Genomic DNA, 9,803 nt, shown 5'->3' with positions numbered 1-9,803 from the left:
CCAGCTTGTGTTGGCGGAAACTCTCTGACCAATAGATACAAAGTTCCCAGATGCAACCCTACCCACTTTTCCAACACTTCCTGGGGGCTTGGCCATAAACATTCCCACAGCACAATGCTATATCAAAATCCAACTAGGCAGAAAAGGTCTTACCCTGGGCTGAGTTCTTGGCACATTTTTGAGGTGTATATAGGGAAATGTGAAACATCCTCTGCAAACTAGCTCAGAAACAGGCTTTCCCTCGACTGAGATTGGTGCCACCCTGGACACTTTGACAATGGAAGTGGCAGGCCTAGGTATGAGTTACAACTGCCTGTGACTGGGGATGCCCCTGTGAACCTTGTGCAGTTGGTGGGCACATCCCACAGGCCATCATTTCAGGAGGAGGTCATACTTTGTCCCGTCCAAAGCCCTTTTGTTTCTTTCCCTAGCAGCCATTCACACCTCATTGCAGGTGGCCAGCAGGCTGCAAGGTGACAGTTAGGGATTAACTTTGAAAAGGCTATTAGAGGTTTTAGGCAAGAAAACATGGAATTTTCAAACTAGTGATTTAAAATCCAATTTGACCATTAGATTGTTTTTCAAATTACTATTCATTTGAGTCCTTGCATCATTGTTCTAGCTATTACCATACTAAAGTTACACATTAGAGAGTGTTTTAATGTGTTATGATGTAACCCAGTGCTTCGCTATGGGAGAGCCAGCCTTGCCACAGTTAAAAACTACTGGAGATTTTACACTGCATGGACAAGTAAAACTTAAGTACACAAGCCTTACTTTTTAAATACTGTGCCCCCTGCCCTATGGACATTTAGGGCCTACTTAGGGGTGGCTTATAAGTATTGAAAAGGAAGGTTTAGGCCAGGCAAAAGGTTTTTTGCCAGGACGAATTAGCAATTTTAGAATTGCAAGAAGTCACATGTTGAATTCAACAGTATTAATTAAAATTAAGGACTGTCATATTAGAATTCACTTTAAAATTTCTTTTGTCAATAGTGAGTCAAATCATACTTACCAAAATTGACCAAACAAGCTTCTGTTGATATTGAGCTGTGCTTATTTAGTACATGTTTCAATTCCTAAGTATTATTACATTACCCTCTGCTCTCAACACTATATAATATGATTTTGAGTTTTTCAGAATTGGGATATCCATGTTTTTTACATTTCGAATGACTATAGTTAGAGAAGGTATGAAGATAGTCTAAATTTCAGTTATTGTAATTCAAAGAGCAATGTGGAGAAAAACTTGACCCCAACTATCAATGCATGTACAATGACAATTGTATTAAGGAGGGAAAAATATCTTAATGTAACCAGAATTTCCTAGTAGCATCTATTATGAAAGCAGTATAAAATTAATAAGAGACAAGTTACCTGAAATCACTTGTCTGAGTACACACAAAAATGGTTTTTCAAAGTCAAAGATGATCCTGTTAAACCAATTTTATCCGAAGTTATTTTCTTTTAGAAGAACATGAAATAAAACGTATGTAAATATTTCAATGTTCCCATATATGCTGCGGGTGTAACATGCTCAATATATACTGGTCCCTATTGTTTTTACTATAGCCTACCTTACTTGAGGTGTCTGTAAATCTTCGATTCTTAAGAAACATTCACCATAGTTCACTTTATCGGGTCCAACAGATGCATCAGGGATTCAATCAGCTTTTAAAAAAAATTGTTTAAATCTTTTTATTGTCATTTTTAGTTTTACCAGTGCAGTACACAACCTCAAATACTGAGGAATAATACGTTAGCAAAACATATGTTGAGGTTGTAGCAGTGATAGCAGTGGAGTACTGTGTCCGGCATGGTGTAGTAAGGATATCAACAACATTAGAACACCTGAGAGGAGATGCACGTGGATGTACAACCATCATGCTGAGTATTGTGGCGTCGAACCGGATTCAATCAGTTTTCATGATAAAAAAACTTACATTTCACAAAAATTTATTAAATAAACTAGCTCAGACATTCCCCAAACACAGTCTTACATTTGAATCAGACATATTATTGTAACCAACCAAGAGCCATGAGAGTCCAACTCAAGGGCTTATAGAGTGGTTCTAATATAAATGGGCATTTTCATAGCAAATGTACTCAGCTCCAGACTCTCTCAAATCCCCTCATTGCACCTCCAATACAAGTCTAAAATGTGATTTGACACTATAAAGCAAAGTTTTTATATAAATCCAGCTAAATTTAAAGGCTCCTGATCAACTCCTTAGAAAGTCATCCAAAGCTTTTTTACCATGAAAACCGTTTGACTGAATCTCCCTTGCAGACTGTGGATTTAGGTATGGGGTTATTAACAATGTTTGACTTGGATATGCACGGTCACCTAGAACATTTATATTAGTTTACTTAAGTAAATATTTGTTTAATTATATAAACTTTTATTTAGACATTACACGACTAACAAACATCCATGTCCATTCTGTCCTTTTGCTAGCCAGTTGTAAAGGGAACAGTGGTGGAATGTATACAAATTATGGGTGGGTGGAACAAGTCTGTAATGACACACTCACTATTAAATTCCACCTGAATATTTAGAGAATGATAATGTTTTGTGTTCTGATACAGAAATTCAGTTATTGATGGTGGTCATATTTCTACGTTAATTTCATCAATACAGCAAGTTACTTGTAGAAATTGTGCAATAAGAAAAATTCCACCTTGGTGCCCTGAAGCTCACCAGGTGTATTAGAAAATACTATAGGAGTATTGATTTTTAGTAACATGACTTTGAAAAAATTATTTAAGACACTGGACAGTGCACTCTGAGAGAATACTCCTTCCACAGCAACAACAACCTAATAGCTGCTTGACGCCAACAAGATAAGGAGCACAACACCTGAATATGAGTTGCAATGGCTTGGCTTCTATGTGTGTTTCTTTTTCATGAAGGGTCAAGCTAATGTATAAGGTCTAAAATGACCCTACTGCTGAGTCTGTATTTGCTAAAATTTCTCTTCCTCTGTTTGGTGAAAGAGTGTAACTCCGACCCTAAAAATCCTCTCCTGCATCCTTCTCCTCCTCTGCAGTCCAGCCAAAGTCCACCTTCTCCTCACCACAGCATAGAACACAGCCATTGTGAAAGAAACAGAAATGTTCTGGTTCCCCTTTTATAGTTGCCACCTGGTTGCCACCCGCTTCCACTTGATGGTAATTTGCAAGTGCTGACTGGCCCTTCTTTGGCTATTGGCTAATTGGCAATGGATAGTACATAAGATCTGCAAATCTCTATTAGTGATTCACAATTAGACACTGTTGCAAATTAATGAATTGCAAAACAAATCTATTTTGTGTGCAGTTTTAATGAGCCCTTATATTATCTACCTTTGTACATAAAAATTGTTTAATTTAGCGGCCCCAAACTAGTTTGCTATTGGCTTGCGATTTACTCTTTCTTCACACATAAAGTCCAATGTATCCTTTGATCTTGTATGTGGTCTTCTGAAGAATCTCTAGACATAGGCACTATGCTTTAGGCATATATACAATGAAAACGTAATAATCACAATCATACCTTTCCATCTCTACTGGATATTTGAAGCTATGTATAGAATAAAATATATAAACGAGTGCTCCAGCTTCTCACATAGACAAATGCTTTAGAAATGTACTGATTGGTGGGTCTCTCCCTTATAACACCAATATTTACTTTCCTTCGACTGATATTTGAACTGTTCCGTTCCAAGGGCTGTGAAAGACCCAACTCTTGCTATTAGTATTTATTTACCTGTTCATACGTCTGGGCAATGAGCAGGTGACATTATCACATGCACCAACCTTGCAACTGAAGCAGTTTAGAGCTTAGGTTTATCACAGGCTCTAGATGAATGAGCCAAAGTAGACCCGGTTGGCAGATTATTGCTTAAAGTGTTTGGTTAGGAATGCCCAATTTCCATTTGTAAGATAGGGTTCTAGAGATCTGCAGGTGACATTAGGGAAACAGCTTTACCTTGTGGAGTGCAGTGATTATGAGTGTGGTAGCCTAGAGCTTAATGTTTGTTCCAAAATTCTTTATTATAAATATGAAATAAAAGCTAAACAAAAATGTAATAAAAAACAATTTTCATTGCAGTTGATAGATAAAATGTGTCTATGAAGTGCTTGAGCTGTTTTTCTATAGGATGGTTAATCTGTCCTATTATATAGAGCTCTCTGATCAACAGTGTCTGGGTGAGGGTCTTTACAAGAATCTTTCTAAATTCACCTGGGCCATGGTCTTCATGTTCCATTCAGGTTCTCTGTGGTATCTCTTGGAAATTGCAGCAGGGTCTCCTTCCAGGAGGTCATTCTTAAGAACAAGTCTGAGGCATTCGAAGCAAGGCCCATGGGGTTTGCTGAGACTTGATAATAAAAACACGCAATCTGAACTCCTCCCTTTTCCAGGGATATTGAATACTGCAGTAGGTACTTGCTTTTTAAGCTAGTTTTTCTTTCCCTTGAAGAACTGGACTCCTCTACCTCTCTGGGACTCAGCTAACCTCATGTGGTTTACTTAGAAACATGGTCTTTTGAGTTATGTTCCACTGGAAAGTCACACAAGTACAGGGATGACTGAGAGAAGTAATATCGTACAGTGTTTAATGCATTCCTGATGTGTTCTCTCTTGCACACTGAGTTCAGTGCAGCAGAGGGACGTCTGAGTATCATTGCCTCTCCCTTCTATCCATATTTCGCCTAACCTTTCACTGACAGAGACTCAGTTTCTGTTGTTCCTTTTATGTAAAGGATGAGTTGAACTTTAGAGTAAGTGGTGCACAGCATCCCTGATCTTCAGGTTACCTGCCTTTTGTTATTATAGCCCTGAAATGGGCAAACACTTATACTGCTCTTTGACAATCTGCAGGACCATATCACATTATTTACACTTTACAGAAATGTGTTTTTAAATATTTTTTTCATGAATGATGTATTCTCTGGTGGCTTAAATCACCTTGTGCAGACATCCACCATGGAGAAGAGATGTATGTGAATTTGCACTAGATGACATATAATGTACACATATGACTATAATTTCCCTCTTCTGAGGAAGAAGCTGAATGGGAACTCACATAAATCATGAAAGAACATTAGATTGAACAATTCATAACTGATATCTGCCATCATTTCTTTTTCTCTTGGAGGTTAGTGCTACAGCTATGTGTCAATTACAAATGGCTTTATGAAAGTTCACTTTCCCTAAAGCTGTATGAAATAGGCAGAACTAATATTATCTCAGGGCTGATGCCAAGAAATCATTTAAAATAACAGTGTACTTTACAATTAATTCAATCGTCATCAAGTCATCATGTTCCGGACCTTCACTCTATAAATATTAATGTTTCTTAAAATCAAATTATGTCATTACCATGTATAAGTATTACTTTGGCCAAAATTCCACAAATATACAACGATATGTTACACACACATTTCTTGATCAGTAGAAAACAGTTTTTTTCTCTGAAAGGTGAAAGTAAAGCAGCAGAACTAGATATCTTTTGTCAATACTCTGACTGAGAAGTCTTCGTTGTTCTGTGATAGTTTTCCAGATGAAAGGTTCTCTTGAAGTAAGCCGAAAATTCTAGTCTACTTGTCCCTTCAACACCCAAGAAAAGGAATTGTCAATCCTTCGCTGGCTCCTTGAGTTCAGCTTGGAATAATATTCCTTCCAAGGTTCCATTTTGGGTGAAATCTTGCCATATCTCATCTTCCTTCCTACATCTATGGTTGAACACGTGGGGAGGAAGGGTTCATGAAAATCAAATTGTCCACTTCTACTGATTCCTGTGATGTTCCATCTGATTCCCGTGTCCGCATCCGTGAGCTCAGTCATTGGGTGCAGTAGTTCCATCCTCCTGCACCTGTTCTTAAGTCTAAAATTAAAACAAATCATGGCCATAAGGGCAAACTTATGGAATGTTTACCATTGCAGGTTCTTGAAGGTGCAAACAGATTTTGGGACCTGTCCCTTTTGCAAAGGCTTCCAGGTCTGTAACATCGGTTCCAATGCGAAGAAGCTGCATTTCTTTATCAGCCTCCTTAAAGCCCCCTGAAATGAACAAAAAGTGCAAACAAATAAATACCCATATAAATGAACACATAACGCAATTTATGCATAACGTAGGCCTAGATATGAAAAATATGTTCGCATTCACAAAAGGCCGGATTACAAGAATCGGGTCATTTGCGAATGCAAAAATGCCCTTTCTGATGTACTAAGCCCACATTGTGATTCGATAACCCAGTGGCATAACGAAACTTGAGGCCCCCCCCCCTGCAAAGTACATGGAGGGGGCACCATCCCACCACCTACCACTTTTGCTGAGGGAGCCCCCTGGAGCTTGGGGGCCCCCAGCATTGCAGGGGCGTGTTACACCACTGCAGTAACCTGTTACTGAATTACAATTTGGATTTGCAAATCGGTATTTGGAAGGGGCGTGCTTACGTCATTCCTTCCAAATACCGATTCACATTGGCATGTATGAATGTTTTCCAACTGAAATGCGGTCGCTAAGCATTCGCACTATAGAGCTAACACAAAGTTGGTGGTAACTCATTCGCAAATGGGAAGGGGGCCCCAAGGGAACTCTTCCTCTTAGATACTGTAAGAAAAATTACCAGGTACCACTGCCTACTCTTAAAAAATGAAACTTAGACATTTCATTTTTTCTTTTTAAATGCAGCCCATTTTCTTTTGAGGAAAACGGGCTGCGGTTAAAACAAATTGCTTTATTTAAAAGCAATCACGTACATGGTGGTCTCCGGACCCTAGCAGGCACCATTCCTGGGATGGCTGCAAGTCGTAATGGGTCACAAATTGCAACCTACCTCATTAATGTTCATGAGGTAGGTCTAATTCTGACCCACTACGAATCGCTAGTTTAGGAATAGGGGGCCAAATAACCCGTTTGTACATGAGTGATAGCGATTACCAAATAGCGATTTGCAAAAAATCGTTAGTTGGTAATCGCTATTACTATTCTTCATACACCCAGCCCTAAAATATTTGGTACTCTAAATACCCCAGAATTGTAAGGCCACAGATATTTTGAAGAAAGCAGTAAGTTTGATGGACAAATAAACATTTTGGAAGAACATATTATTCATTAGCGGGCTTAAAATATTTTTTGCAGACGTAGCATGAAATGCTGTTAGACCTTTATCACTACAAACACATGAATCTCCAGTCACTGTTACTGATGTAGGGAAGGCATAATCCATGTTTGCATCGAAGTAATCTGGTATGGTGAAGTAAATAATTAGCGGGTGATATGTAAACAAAGGGCAAGGAGAGGGCAAGAGCAAGGAATCCGTTGGGTGAAGGTGGTTAAAACCAGAGAAAGAGTCTTCACACAGTCCACGAGGTGTGAGAGAGCAATACAAAAAGCAGGTGTTTGGAAAAACAACACTATCAAATAATTAAAAGGTAAAGAGTTGTGGGGGCACAGGACAGTATAGTGCTTTGTGCCCCTGGCCCTGTTTCAAAATGTCTCCGCTGATCTTGCCATTAACATTACCAACAGTACTGCACCACTCCTTGTTATCTTACATTCTTACTCACTACTAAAGTAGGTCAATTCCTTAGACAACCAAAACGAAGCCTAGCAAACTAAATATCACACACAGACAAACAGCCTTGTGACGAGCCTCAGGACCACTTGAACCAGTAAATCACCTAGACATCAAGAGCAACAAGAGCCCATAGTATGATCATACAAGACTTCACAAGATGAGGACTCGCAGTGCTTTGCTTTTGCACGCACATCCCAGTACAGACCCCACAAAACAATATGGAGACAAAAACATAAAAAGACCTATATTAGCAAGTTGGGAAACCCACATGTGCTGCAAACGAGTGACAGTGAGCCCCAAAAAACTAGCACAAACCTAGGATCCGCAAGTGGGGGTGCCCATTTGATCGAGGCAGACATCCAAAAAATAAGCGCTACAAATTATGGAAGAAGTGTACCAGTGGACCTCATTACTATTGAACCCAAAGTTCAAAATAAAACTTGATAAATGAGCTAGCAGTAGCAATAGCAGTAGCCGCAAAAGGAAGGGCAACTTTATCATCATTGTAACAAAAGTCAATGAGCCTAGCCACAGCAAGATCCCTGTGCTTGTCATAGGGAACCTTTATCTTCATCTAGCATACGACAAAAGGGAAAAGACACTTGCCCTTCTTCTCCCTGTGCTGAGAGGTCCACAAATATCACATCCAGAGTTAATATGACAAATAATGGTCGAATTTAAAATCTAATGAACATGGGGGCAAGCAACACGTGGCAGGAGTTTGACAACCACACCTGAAACATCCCACAGATGCAGAAACAATTATAAAGACTAGCCAAGCTTGGCAGGGAGCTTAGCATTGCCCTTAACAACCTGGGGCTTCAGCTATTGAACAGCAGGTTCAAGACAAACTCACTAGCCGTTTATACTCATTCCTCGCACATCAGGATGGCCACGCTTGACTATATATTGGCATCAATAGCCCATTTCCATCAAGTCAGCAAATTTGCAAAGTGACAGTTCTGGGAACCCACTGCCCCAAGATAAATCACATTGGAAAACAGGAGTACCTGGAACCTTTCAGAAGAATAAAATGGATCATGGAAGATAGAGCTGGGCTCTGGCATTTACTAGAGCAGTTCCTAGAAGAGTTCCCCACGAAGACTGCAGATCCATGGGAAACTCTAGCCACTATCCTACAGGAGGCTGAAGGAGACAGCAAAAACCGGGACAACAATACAGGAAACACTGAGGATAGGTAGGGGAATATGGCACAACTGACGAAAATCAAAGAGCAAAAATCTAAATTAAAATCTGAATTAAACAAAGCCTTTAGACCTCAATGTCAGGATGAGAGTGGCAACTTATCTGCAAGAAATAGAGTTGCTGGCTAAGAACGACCTATAGGAAAGTGATATATGCCAGGAAAAGGGAAGAAGAATCCCATGAGATGCTCCAATCAAAGGACCAAAGGAAATTCTGGCTATGGATAAACCACATGTCGACAGTCAAACATCAGCAAGAAGCCCCTAACATCTCACCAGCGGATTGGTAAACTTATATTAAAAATGTATATGAACATCACCAATCATTTTTACACCTGTAACATCCTGTAGTTGAGGAATTGTGAACACACTGGAAATAGCAATGGTCAAGTGGAAAAGGAGATCAACGCAATGTGCACCAATGATTTATAGATGTCACAGCAGCTTTTGACAGAGTCTCAAGAAGAAACTTTAAACTAAATAAATAGGGTATTTGAGCTCCCCTTTCAAGTGCCATCATTGCACTATATTTGGATACCTAGGTAAAAATAAAGGTGAGCACTGGCTGGTCAACATCTGTAAAAATTCGAACCAACAACGGTCTAAAGCAAGGCTGTACGCTTGTCCCTTTATTAGCCATTGTTTACTTGGCCAATCTAAAGGAATACCTGGAAGAGGCAAGGGTGTTTCCACCAAAGATAGCGGGCCTCAGAATTAAGATGTAACAGTACACAGATGACACAGTACTCCTCGACCAGACTCAGATAGACCTTTGGAGACTCTTGATTCCATGGCCAGTTACTGAGAAGCTATCAACCTACTAATTAATGCTGTAAAGACATAAGCCATGATAACCAACCGCAAACTTACAAAAGGTGAGCATGGATCAGTCAAGGGAGCAGAACTGAGACGGTGAACTTCTATGAGTATCTCAGGTGTGGCTGGACAATCGGGGCCACAAAATACCCCAAAATCATGCCTAGCAGGCATCAGGAAATTAATTGACTTGGGTGTTCTATAAACTACACT

The 9,803-nt window shown here is 39.6% G+C and overlaps 1 protein-coding gene across 1 annotated transcript in view; it reads right to left on the bottom strand.

Moving 5' to 3' along the window:
- Nucleotides 1-1,669: 1,669 nt before the first annotated feature.
- Nucleotides 1,670-9,803, bottom strand: part of LOC146810881 (electrogenic sodium bicarbonate cotransporter 1-like) — a 358,834-nt gene continuing 350,700 nt past the window's right edge. Inside the window, exon 22 of the mRNA XM_085617923.1 lies at nt 1,670-6,046. The gene's annotated coding sequence lies outside the window, so the exon portion shown is untranslated. The remainder of the gene's footprint in view (nt 6,047-9,803) is intronic.

Source organism: Triturus cristatus, chromosome 7 (assembly GCF_964204655.1).
Source record: "Triturus cristatus chromosome 7, aTriCri1.1, whole genome shotgun sequence".
Classification (NCBI taxonomy): domain Eukaryota; kingdom Metazoa; phylum Chordata; class Amphibia; order Caudata; family Salamandridae; genus Triturus; species Triturus cristatus.
The sequence above is the reverse complement of the archived record's forward strand: the minus strand, read 5'-3'. Positions and strand labels throughout refer to the sequence as shown.